Source organism: Leuresthes tenuis, unplaced genomic scaffold (assembly GCF_036924035.1).
Source record: "Leuresthes tenuis unplaced genomic scaffold, fLeuTen1.0.hap1 SCAF_5, whole genome shotgun sequence".
Classification (NCBI taxonomy): Eukaryota; Metazoa; Chordata; class Actinopteri; order Atheriniformes; family Atherinopsidae; genus Leuresthes; species Leuresthes tenuis.
In genome coordinates this window covers 13,025,607-13,037,820 of record NW_027325359.1, presented here as the reverse complement: position 1 = coordinate 13,037,820, position 12,214 = coordinate 13,025,607, and positions in this window count along the sequence as shown.

The window sequence follows — 12,214 nt, the reverse complement described above, 5'->3', positions numbered from 1 at the left end:
CTGCGCAGATATAACTAAATAGGTTTAAAATGTTAGGGTCCAGGCTGCAGAAAAGAGAACTGGTTTATGTGTTTGCATGTCGTTTGTCAGGGGAGGATCGACGTTCCTGTCCAGTCCAGTATAACAGATTGGACTCACTGGTCTGTATTGATTTCAAGCCTAAGTGGGAGACAGATCTTCAGAAGCGAGATAGAGTTTATCTCTAGCAAACATATTTAAACGTCTAAGTTGTCCCAAAGCCTTCAGCATGACAAGGTGAAATGATAGGGTTTGGATCAATACCTCATACACTTATCTCTATTTGATATACTGTCATAATGTAGCTTTTGACCAGTGATTGACAGTGAAAATTTTATGAGAGGAAGAAGAAGAATATTCAAAGTCTAACTTCGATGTTTTGGATAAACTTGAAAAGTGCAGAAATAAAGCTCAAAGAGTTTGTGCGCCATGTTAAAATAGCAATTAGCTCTTTAAATAGCTCCCACAGACGGCCCTGACCAATTATTTATGAATTATAATGGACTGACTTGCATGGAAACATGTCACAGTTCAAAATAACATCATCCATCTCTCCTTCCATCTCAGCTTTCATTGCCCAAGGGGAAGTGGTGGAAGTGGGGTGAGCGGAAGGAAGGGCGCTTGGGATATTAGAGGTAAAAGAAAGTAAAAGAAAGACATAGAGAGAGAAATGCAAAAAACAAAGAGAGCGGGTGAGGTGGATGCCTGTCTGAGTAAGCCACTCTGACACTGAACACTTCGACATCAACAGGAAGGAGCTGCGCCAGGAATAGCAAGAGACCACGTCTTCATCAAACAGTTTCAGGGTGAAAAAAAACTCTGAGGTGAAAAAAAATCTGGATCACACGTGTTATATACTATATCTGTTTCCTGCGTTACACTGGAAGAGAATCACTGAGCACTCCTGAGAATAAAGAGGCTTTCGGTTCGGCATTCAAAATATTTTTGTCCACATCTCTGAACAACAGTAACTATTTAGTAAGAAAAAGAAAAAAAAAAAGATTGACGATACAGTAGCAACTACATGTTCCAGTGGTTCAATATCCAGCTGTTTATAGGCAGCTTTTAGTAACTTTTATTGTGACCCAGACCTCTGTTGCGCAGTTTGATCTGACAAAGCTCTTCTTAAAATGCAACGTAGCTGTGCAGGACTGACACTACCTCCCGGTTACCGCCGTCAATGCTTTACATTCCATCAACTTAGGGGCAATGCAACCTAATTGTAATATTAAATCAATCCAAGAAATTAATGCAACACTTGGCTCATTAATGTTTATTAAAGACACATTCCAAACACTTAAACTTGCACCAAAAGTAACAAAGACAGGACACATTGACATTGTCGTTCATTGACTGCGCAGTTTGGCACAAGCATGGTGGCAAAATAAGGGCCATTGCTCCAACATGCATTCATTACACTGCATAACTACATCCTGCAAGCAAGTGTCCATTGAGTTGGGACTGACAACTTGCAGAAAGCTATGGTTGCACGGCAACCAATGCACATTGTGAGCGTGGTTTAGAACTCTGTGTCTTTGAAAATTATATACAGTGCATGTTCTGTTAGCCAAAGTCAACAACTTCAAGAGATAAGTCAGCAGTTTAACGTGGAGGTGAGATGGAAAAGCCATAACATACAAACCAAGGTGATCGGCCTGAACTGTAAGGACAGTTGTGTAACTAAGAATTTAAACAGCAGCAGTGTACAAAACTATTGAATTCCATGACAGATTTATATTGGAGAAGGACGAGAAAGTACTTTTGAAGGCTTCACATATCATTTGAAAAGATGTGAACTTGTGACACGGGCGTAAAACTGCACTTCCACACTTACATCTACATAGCGAAAAAGTTCTGCCAATCCTCCAGTGGTACTGTAAGCTCGATGAGGTGCACAGATTTTGCCTTGGTTGACCACACAACTACGTCAAGACGGAGAGATGTGGTGGTGATCGCAGTGGAGAACCATGTTCCACTCCTGGTCGGGGGAGAAGGGCCTTGACGTTTCTTCTTCCCCCTCCTTCTGTGACAAAGCTGATGTGGTCCTCTGCTGATGGTAGTTCTTTGTTGCCTTTTTGACACCCCTCCAGCACCTCAGCTAGTTTTCTCAGGACCTGGTCATGGCATATGTAGCGCCCCTGAGAGAGTGCGATCCTGACAGGATGTGCTGGAGGCATTCTTCAATACCAAACCACTGGTGAAGGTTCCGAGGACAGGGAAGTATGTCGTAGGTTGAGAGAATGAGGAAGCTGCCTGTGGAATCTCCCACAGGTCGGACCAACTGATGTTACAGCTGACAACTCCCTCCCAGGCTGTCCAGCTTCCTTTTTGGCCCTGCGACACAGCCTTGAGCTTGTATTATAGTAAACTGGAATTCTAAATGACTTTAGCTAAACTGCAGGGACAAATCTTAGTCCATAATAATGTCCATAATTTGCACAAACAACTTTTATAGCAGTGTGTTGTTTAAGTTGCATGGGAAAAAAAGCAGGGATCATTTCCCCTCATTTGTCAGTTTTTCATTTGAACTTACCCTTCATCTGGCCTGTGTGTGGAATATGCCTAAAGCAAGGTAATGCTCCCCTGTGGTCTCCATGACTTTTCCGGCTCATGATGAGAGTTTCCAAGAGATGAAAAATGTTTTGCATAAATTACGGCTGCCGCTTTAAAATGAAAATGCATACGAACATCAAGAGGTCTCAAATGATTTTCCATCAAAAGAAATTCTGACGTAACGAAAACACCGCACACTGGCATAGAAAATAACCTTCTGTACAACGGTGATCCTCATGGCACAAAGCAGAATATATCACTGAGGAGAGACATCACAGTTCAGCACTGACAGATGTGACGATAAAACAAGAACGCAGTGGAGCCATTTTAGTTATGAGGTCAGCATCACTCACAGAAAAGGCGATGAGCAAAAGCTGTAACAAGTCGAGTGATTGTGCCAACATTTAATTAGCCATTCATTTATAAAGTGCACATCATGAGTTGGTGTAACACCAAGAGAGTCATAATCTTTACTTAAGAAAGACGGATCTTTGGGAAACTCTGTCCAAACTCATAATTCTTTGCTCACAGTTTGATTCAGACTCCAATTTCCTGTTCAAATTAGATTATTATTATTTTTTTATTAATATGAGACACCAGGACGCTGAATTCTTACTAAATTCTGAGGAACACAGGGTCTTACACCAGTACTCTACTAAACCTCTCATCTGCTATATAAAAACATAGCTGCTATTTTCACTACTGATTGATAAAGCTTCACGTTTAAGTGAAATAGTAAGATATAATAATCCTATGTCACATTTAATATTGTACATATGAAAGACTCTTACTTTACTTCCTGTTGTTCAGGTAGTCCTGAATCCTAGCAGCCATAACTGCAGCTGTCTTGTCTTATGTGTTACTGAACTAGTCTGACACTGGAACTAAACTGGCTCAAACAAACAGCCCTTATTATGTGTTTATTATGGGATTTGTGCCATGACTGAAACCTAACCATATAGGACAGTAATAGGCTATTCCTTTAAGTGATAGCTACACCACATATCCCTTATCTATTGAATTCATTCTTAATATTGCTTCTATGGACAGACATTGACATATTTTGATTATAACTGATTGCATTAGAACTTTGTAAAAAAAAATTCTGGGTACTACCAGGAATATTACCAAAGCCAGACTAAACTGAATGCATACAACGTGACCATCCGTGCTGCCATAAAGCATCCCAGATCGACTGTGTTCAGTGCAAGAATAGATGGCAGCACCACCTCTTTGCTGCCTACACTTAGTGTTTTCTTGTAAATGGAAAATGCACACCACCTGCTACAGTAGAGCAAGCCAGCAGCAGCTAAACCAGGCCCAGACACATATCTCCTGGTTCTCTCAGTGTGTAGGCGGACAAACTCCTTTCCACTTGGTAACAGCCTCAATGTCTTCCTACATATGTGTGAACTTCAAGTGCTTTCCTCTGCAAGAATGGTCTTTCTTATATATGCCTTTCAGTCATCCTCTTACAGAGATTAGTTAAAGTTGAACAATTTCTGACTGTGTTCAAAACCATTACAGTAATACACAAACTTTACACAAAACACCTGTTACCTGTTATCTGGAATTCTGGGCAGATATTTTACAAGTTAAACTCTACATTTTTACAGTTCTCAATGCTTTAAAAATGACTTTGAAAAACTGGACAGACAGTAATCAGCCTTGAATAGAACCTGCAAATTTCTCTGAAGATGCATGGGTCTATCCAACAGCCATGTTGTGGCGCTCACAATACTGCTTGTTCACAAGAAAAGTTGAGGTTATAGAACCAGTTCCATTCTCAAACTGTAGCTGCCATCTAGAGAGCCTGTGTTTATAGCAAAACCCATACTGTATGTCACCATAACAATGAGTGTTAGTGCTAGATGGAGATGTTACAGTTTGCTTTGCCGTTGTTTGTCCGTCAGTATGAGCCAGTGCTGGAAATTGCACAAACAAACACAGGAAGTACAGGAAAGACCAAAATTTTCAGAATGTTTTTTTTTCCCTTCCTCTAAGTATGACACATCCACTTTAATATAATTATATTATATTAACTTTAATATAATTTGTACCTCAGATCCCCAAAGAGAAACAAATATACAGGTTCCAAAACAATGTTTCCTATAATTGGTAGAACTGTGTAAGTGTAGGCTGTCTAACCAGAGGAGAACTGATTCTGCATCAGTAAATATACCCCCCTTAGAATGAAAGCACCAGGACAGCAGCCAGTTTTGTCCCTGGACTAATCCAACAGTTATTTCACACATAAAAAAAAGAGATAAAGGCAGCTTTTCTGAGTGCAATTCTACTGACTGCCTCAACGGTCAGTTTAAGTTAATTATGAGTCGATTGACTTAATGGACACAGCTTTACTAAGTGCATTTTGCCCTTGAAAGTACACAGGGCAGTTTGCGTTCATGGTTGAGTCATTTGTTTTTTTAATAACATGATGGCATTTGAGAGCCTTAATTGAGCCTTAACAGTGTGGATTATGACATTGTTGCAATTATCGTGCTCTCTGTGCTGAACCCAGACATTTCAAAGCCCCCGTCCCCCCACCAAGGCTGAGGTAAATATCAAACTGTAGATTTTGTTTACTCTGGCTTCCCTAATCAGCATCACTTCCCACCATAAAAAGACAATGCAACCTGATGCATACCAAAATCAAAGGGGGAGCAGGTGACAGAGAGGTGGATAAATGAAAACACATCCAACGGATGATCAGAGAACGTGTAGGGCAAAGAATCATAAAATCATAAGAAGGAATTGGACTGGAAGTCAGTGATAGAGGAGGCAAATGAGCAGTTGTCACGTACAATCTGCTGTACAGACCTGGTCTGTGGCAATAGTGGGCGTGAGTTTTCCACCCAAAAAAATGACACTATGGTATATTGCAGACAGATGGCCTGATATCGGCCATTCCGACTGCTTTTTTTTCCTCTTCTACATGCCCAGCCCTACATTGGACTGACAGGGCCCTGTTGTTTGCCATCTGCTTGCCACGTTCGGCACCAGAGCATGCATTTCCTGTTTGAGCTCTCTCCTGTTGGGGCCACCATTCATTACTCACCTCGACACTCCCGTCACACAGACAACTTGTCACGTAACATCTTACCAGTTTAAGATTTTATTCACATCTCTACTAGTATAACATGCTTGCATCTCAAATTTACACTTGCAAAGAAAATCAACCTTTGACTCGACCTCCCTACAAAATCGTCATTCTCAATCTCCTGTAAATGCAGAGATTGCACTCGAATCGAGACTAAGCAGTTTTTTAGTATTTTTCTGTTGTTTAATGCTTCCCTCTGACTTTCCAGTCCAGTCCAGCAGAGTTCAATCACTACCAATCATCCAGCCAGCAAAACGAATTTCTCTCAAATTACTCAAGTGGAACCAAACCTAATGTGTCTACTTTTATGAGGATTTTTCCTCCCTTGGAGCCCATTTGCATGCCTCTGAGTCTCTGTCATCGACATCTCTCCGAGTCAGTTTCAGGTCCATCATGAAGTCTTTGTACGTGAAGTCGTTTCAGTGTGCCTTACACATAAAATTTGAAAAAACAAATGCATACGATTTCAAACCTGATGAAGAATGACAACTTCCGAAAAAGTCTGAGGCATATATAATTAGATAGATAGATTTTTTTGGTTCTTCTTTGAGGTTTTTTGTGTGGGTGTGTGAGAGGGGGAGGGAGGGAGTTGCTGTTGTTTAGTTTTTTCTTTCCCTTTCTTTTTAACTTTTTGTTTAAAAGTTACTACATTTACAGCTATTTTACCAACCCTTTTTTTCCCTCTTTTTTCTTTTTTCTTTTGAATTTCCAAGTGGCTCTGCCTGGATTTTTGCCTGAATGAATTATGATCAATTCACATTCTGCAGAGATGAGTAAGAGCCTGAGAGCACCGGCTTCCTCTGCCGACAGCAGGACTAATTCACAGTGAAAGTAAATAACTCTCAATGGGAAAAGATTGCTAGATAGCTAAATGCTGTTTGATTGATATTCTTGGTTTTTATCCACTTTTGAATTAACTTGTGTACAATTTCCTGTTATGCTACCGGATAGAAGTGTTTGATCATAGACTACAATTAACCACACAAAACAGGATGTGCAAGTTACAGAGTAGTGAATGAGCCAGCCACTTTGTCCGCAGCAAGGATTGAATGATTATAGAGGGTTATTTTGGCACTCTGCATGACTGATAGCAGTACATTAAGAGGAAAGAGAGACTCTGACAGCATAAACACTACCAGCAGTTCCAACGATGTAGATGCATGCAATGTAAATGCTCTCAGTTTCATTCACACAGAACCCATCGGTGTTACAATGTGAGCTTTAATATAGAGGCGTGCAATACCTTGACCCTGTTCCAGACAGTGAAGGGCAACAGCCTGGTGCCCCCACAGGAAGGCCCACACCCTACTGCTGCCACCAACACATGCTACGCTCCTGAGCAACAGTCACCCTAATGACGCATGTGAGACTGGCCTAAACAGCACCTGGTGTCTCTGATGCTCTAAAAATGCAAAATTCTCTGCAGTGATTTAAGTCCCTCACAGTAAACTCGGTACAAGGCAAGATAACTCTTTCACTGCGCACCTGTAAAAGGTGAGTTATGTGCAACTAGACGAAATAAAGAGCTCAACTCACCTCCAACATCCTCTTCGCAGCAGACAGAATAATAGTGAGTTGCTTGGAGCTGCATGTTTGCCTAAAACTCGCATATAAATTATGTCTCTTTCATTCTATTAAAGCTGCAGAGAAGGAGCAGGAGGGATACCGTCTTTACCGTTTTGTGAGAGCAGCTTAAACAGTAAGGAAAAGAGGAAAATAGCCAACCAAACCAAACATTGTTTCATTGTTAATTCCGTTGTCAATATAACCATAACTTACTTAATGAATATCTTGCTGTATAAAGGAAAATGTGAGACTAGAAATTGAGACCATGAATGCAGGCTGATCTCATTCATGTCTTTTATAAAGCCTATAGGCTGCAACAAGTAGAGGCAGGAAGGATGCATGTCTGTTATTTAGACTTTCTTGCTAGCTACGAGTTTGAGGTTACATTTGCGAACACACAAAACTTTGTAGTCTTCAGGTTTTTTTTTAAATAAATGTAGTTAAATTCCACCTTTGTTGAGGATTTGAACAAGGATACACACTGAGGCTTTGCTTTGCTTACATGTTATGGACTTGTTTTGTTTGACTTCACCCAAACTCAGGCCCAAAACCAGTTGAATTAAAATCTAACCCTTCCTATATTTGACTTTTGAACTTATCATATCAAAGTGGATGGGATTAAACACTTGCCTTTGAATACTGGGTTGTTCTGCTCCTGTGCTGGGGTGAGGGCTGATGTCAGGATCACTCACTTTGCTCAGGGGACCAGCATGTGCTGAAGCGATGAGCTGCTGTGTGAGTACTGACCTCAGGCAGAGCAGCAGTTGAAATCCCCAACTTGCATGACAGACACAAGAGACAGGGTTGCTGATCTTTGTGCCACATTAGCTGGAGGCAGACCCTGATGAAAAGGTAGCAGCTGTGGAAGATAGACTCATTTTTGCCATCAGGGTGATGGCAGCAGGCCATTAGTGGTGAAGTGCAGGCAGAGGGGCATCGCAGACAAGGAGTGACTGGGGACAAGCACAAAACAAAAGCCAGCATTGGCTAATCATTGTGTGGTGCTTGCTTAGAGAAAGTGAAGAAGTATGCAAAGGCATGGGTTGAACAGAAACATTAAATGGACAATATGAGAGAGGAAGCGACAGAAAATGGCTTGAGCCTTCCTGTGAGCGTCTACAAGGTTTAATATTGGAAGCCATCCCTGTAGGCTTCTGATTTAATTTAAAATAGGACAGCTGTCCAGAGCCAAATATATCATTGAATGAGGAAGCTTCTTTCATATAAAATTAAAAAAACAACAATTCCCTGGATGGCTTTTTCTGCTTAAGTGAAAGACTGGCATTCCCCTAAAAACTGTAAATTAATACAGTCCTTTTTAATTACAACTGTGGCTACGTTTTCATGTAAACTTACACATATATAAGTTTACATCGTGTGTTTGTATGCATACATGTACATTGGAGAGGGACTCTGCTGTTTAGTGGGCCTCTTGTTGGTGTTCACAACCCTGTGTGTTTGAGGTTAATCCGTCCCACCCACATAGGAACACAACGCAGAGGAGATGCAGGGAAAAAGAAACAAGCATTGTTTGGGTCAGCAACCACAAGGTCAGAGAGTTTCATCTACAAAGCCTTTTTACATTAGAGTGAGAACCGATCAGCAGAGCCATATACCGTGTCTAGAGCTGTGTCCTCAGAGTTTTTTGAGCCGTATTATCAGTAGGAACGATCCTGACTTGACTGCATTTTACTTGACCTGATCCACTCTGAATCCCGCAAGTAAAATTCTTCTCAGATCAAGTGACGTGTGCATAAATAAAAAAAATAGATAAATGAAAACAAATAGATAAACATGATGTCCTGAGCAGGAGAAACTTTCATAAAGCAGCCAGCTGGCTAAACTGACAAAAAGAGATAAGGATAAAAACTTGATTTACGGTCCTGTGGGTGTACTTGTCCTGGCCTAAAATGCCTCTTCGTCAGACAGCATGCTCACAACAATGCCAACATACACAATTACAAAAGGAAAACATTCCAAAAAGAGATTAGATTAACATAATGAACACAGAACCCACCATTTGTTTAAAAAGTACTACTAATATTTCACTTGTTAATATTTCAACGTCTTGGTAGCAGATGTAATGAATAAATTGTAAAACTGGCTCAATTTGCAGATTGGCATCCTAAATCTCCTGCCAGATGGCAACAATTTCACTCCTAAATGAAGACAGACAGGCTCTTTTTTTTTCAAACGGTTATCGGAAGCCTTAATTAAATGTCTGTGACGAGCTCTGGTCAACATGACACAAAGACACAGTACAATGCTTCCATTTCATGGGTTTACAGCTCTTTTCACTGCAGCTGGTTTTTAGAGGGTAAAGTGAGCAACTCAGCTCTGCTCCTTCTTTCTTATAAAGACCTCAGCTGCTTGAGTAAGGAACAGCAAAGGCAGCATGATTTGAACTTGAGGTTGGATGGCGATAAAGATGGGGAGCTCTGACCTCAGAGGATGACATAGAAATCCACTGCAAATCGGAGCAGCTCAAGGAATGAGATATTCAAACACCTGGGTGGCCCCAAAGAAAGGATTGTACTCAATAGTTGTGTTTTTTCTGAGTTTGAGACACCAAAATGCTCTCAAGAAAGAAGAAGCATTTTTCCCCCACAATATGTCCTCTTTGAGATGATGTGCTGTAGCGTTCAATATTTTATTTCTTTAAGTTTAGATAATTCATAGACAGAATAAACGGATATTCTTGTTTTCCCAAAAGCTTCATGGCCAGCCAGGTCTCACCAGAAATGGTCAAAGGGCAACTTTATTCCACACTTCTAATACGTAGTAGTTTCACAATCCCACATACTGGGAGGTGGGTAGTTGTTTTATGTTTGAGGCAGTTTTTGCTGTAGTTCAGTTTTCCAATCCCTGCCATGCATTCTTTAACATCTAAACCTAACCGTGTACCGTGACTCTCAACCTTAACTGTTAGCAGGTGGGAGTAGAGGAGAAAAGTCAATAGAAGTCCATGTACAGCTGAAACAGAAAAGTGAGAGAACTGTGGAAAGGATTATGCAGGATGAGATTTCAACTAGTAATCTCATGCTTTAAGTTTTGGTGTTTCGTGCCAGCATTTTATCCACAAACCAATATACATATTTCACATGTCATGTTACGTCTGTCATGAGACTGCATTGTCATGACAGTTTGCATAAGACAACTGAGTGCAGACAGTAACAGAACCGACAGGGTGCCATATCATAAATACACTGTGAAATCATTTGATAAAACAAAACATAATTTTACTATCCACACATGGAATCTATTGCCTTCTCCAAAAGTACATTCTCTGCAGTGGGGCTACATATCTTTATCTGTCACTGGCACTATGACTATAGTCAGTGCAGAAGGGTAAATATTTAAAATGATGGCGAGCTGGTTGTACGTCTCCCACTGAGGGCTTACCTCATAAATTTTACATGTAACACAGTAAAAAGCAGTGCATTCAGGAGAAAAGTAACTTCACAGAAAGTCCTCTTTTCACCTGTCTTATGGTGAAGTAATCAAACATGGACTAATAACTTGAAAGAAATGCCAAAAGCAGCTCCACAAAGGGCATACAACGCTGTAGTGAAGAGAATAAAATGACAGCAAATGTCATTGTGCACCATTCTGAGGTCTTTTGTCTGTTCTGCCATAGTCTTCAGAGACTAATGGTCTTTGTAGTCTTTGGCAGGTCATTTCTTTCAAGAATGGAATTCCCACTCTGTTGAGTCCCTGGTGTTTTCTGAGAACAGGGATAAGGCTTTGTATCGGTAGACAGTCAAAAAAGCCAAAGAGAACGACAAGATTAGGCCATAGACATCATGGCAGTCTCAGCACTTTATAATGAAATTACAGACAGACACAAATGTATGTAGTTAAAGAGCAAAAACAATGGATGGACTTGGAATTAAATAAGAAAAAACCCTCGCAACCTTCACATCAGTAAAGGACACAAGTTAGTCACTGAAGACCTTGAACTGGTTACTTGTTGAAGAAGAGTAGCCGTCATATGAATTACCAGCAGTAAGAGCATGTTTGGATGAAATTAGATGATAAACACTGAGTGCTCTGATGGCTGAGTGCCTTTAGGGAGGAGCCTGGATGTGTGAGTCAGCTGAGTGTGTGCGGTACGTGCTTCACCCAAAATTCAGCCTTCCACTGCACTTGTCCCTATCTGTGAAGGAGTGGGGTCCCCCATGCACAGCCTTGGGTTCCCACGCCTTGGCGGACAATCTTTGACACTGCTAACATAAACAGATGTTGCGCAGCTACAGGAAGTAGCCAACATCTGAGGGGCTGCTGGAAGAGAAGCTGTTCATCTCTGTGACAGAGAATGGTGAGGAGGTCACAGTACAGCAGGAAACAGCAAAGAATCTCTCCCACGCGCAAGTGTTTGTGGTGGGCATTTGGGACTGAAAATTGCATAGAGAATTTCCAGTCCAGTGATGAAGGTTAATTAGCTGACTTCGGCTTGTTCAGCTTCATGACTCTAACCTTTCTGGAATATATCTGGACTGCGACTCTTGGCAGAGCAGAGAGTTCATATCTAAGCAAAGCAGAGTCAAAAATAAATGCTTAGGCAGGACAAAGAAATAAAACCATGACACAGTTATTGATTTTGTTTTTGGTATAACTGTAGGACTAGAAAGGAAAAAGAAAAATACTTCAGACAAAAAATATTACAAGCAAATCATACCACAACAACAGTTAGGCAGTCAGCATTGTAAAGACAAATTTTGGTAATAATTATGATACTGTATGGACTGTGAGGGTTGAACTTTGATTATGGAAGGTTTTCTCTGCTGTTTTAAGAAGCAGCGTGCACACACATTCAGTGTGCACGGCCTCTTTCATCTGTTCGAGCAGATTCTCAAACCATTTCTCCCCTCAGTGAACAAGGAGGTATGTTGATGTGTGCTGGACAGACGTTGTTGTTCTGACCACAGGTGAGAGTTCTCATAGACCATCAGTGCTCTGCAGCATTCGAAGGTCCTG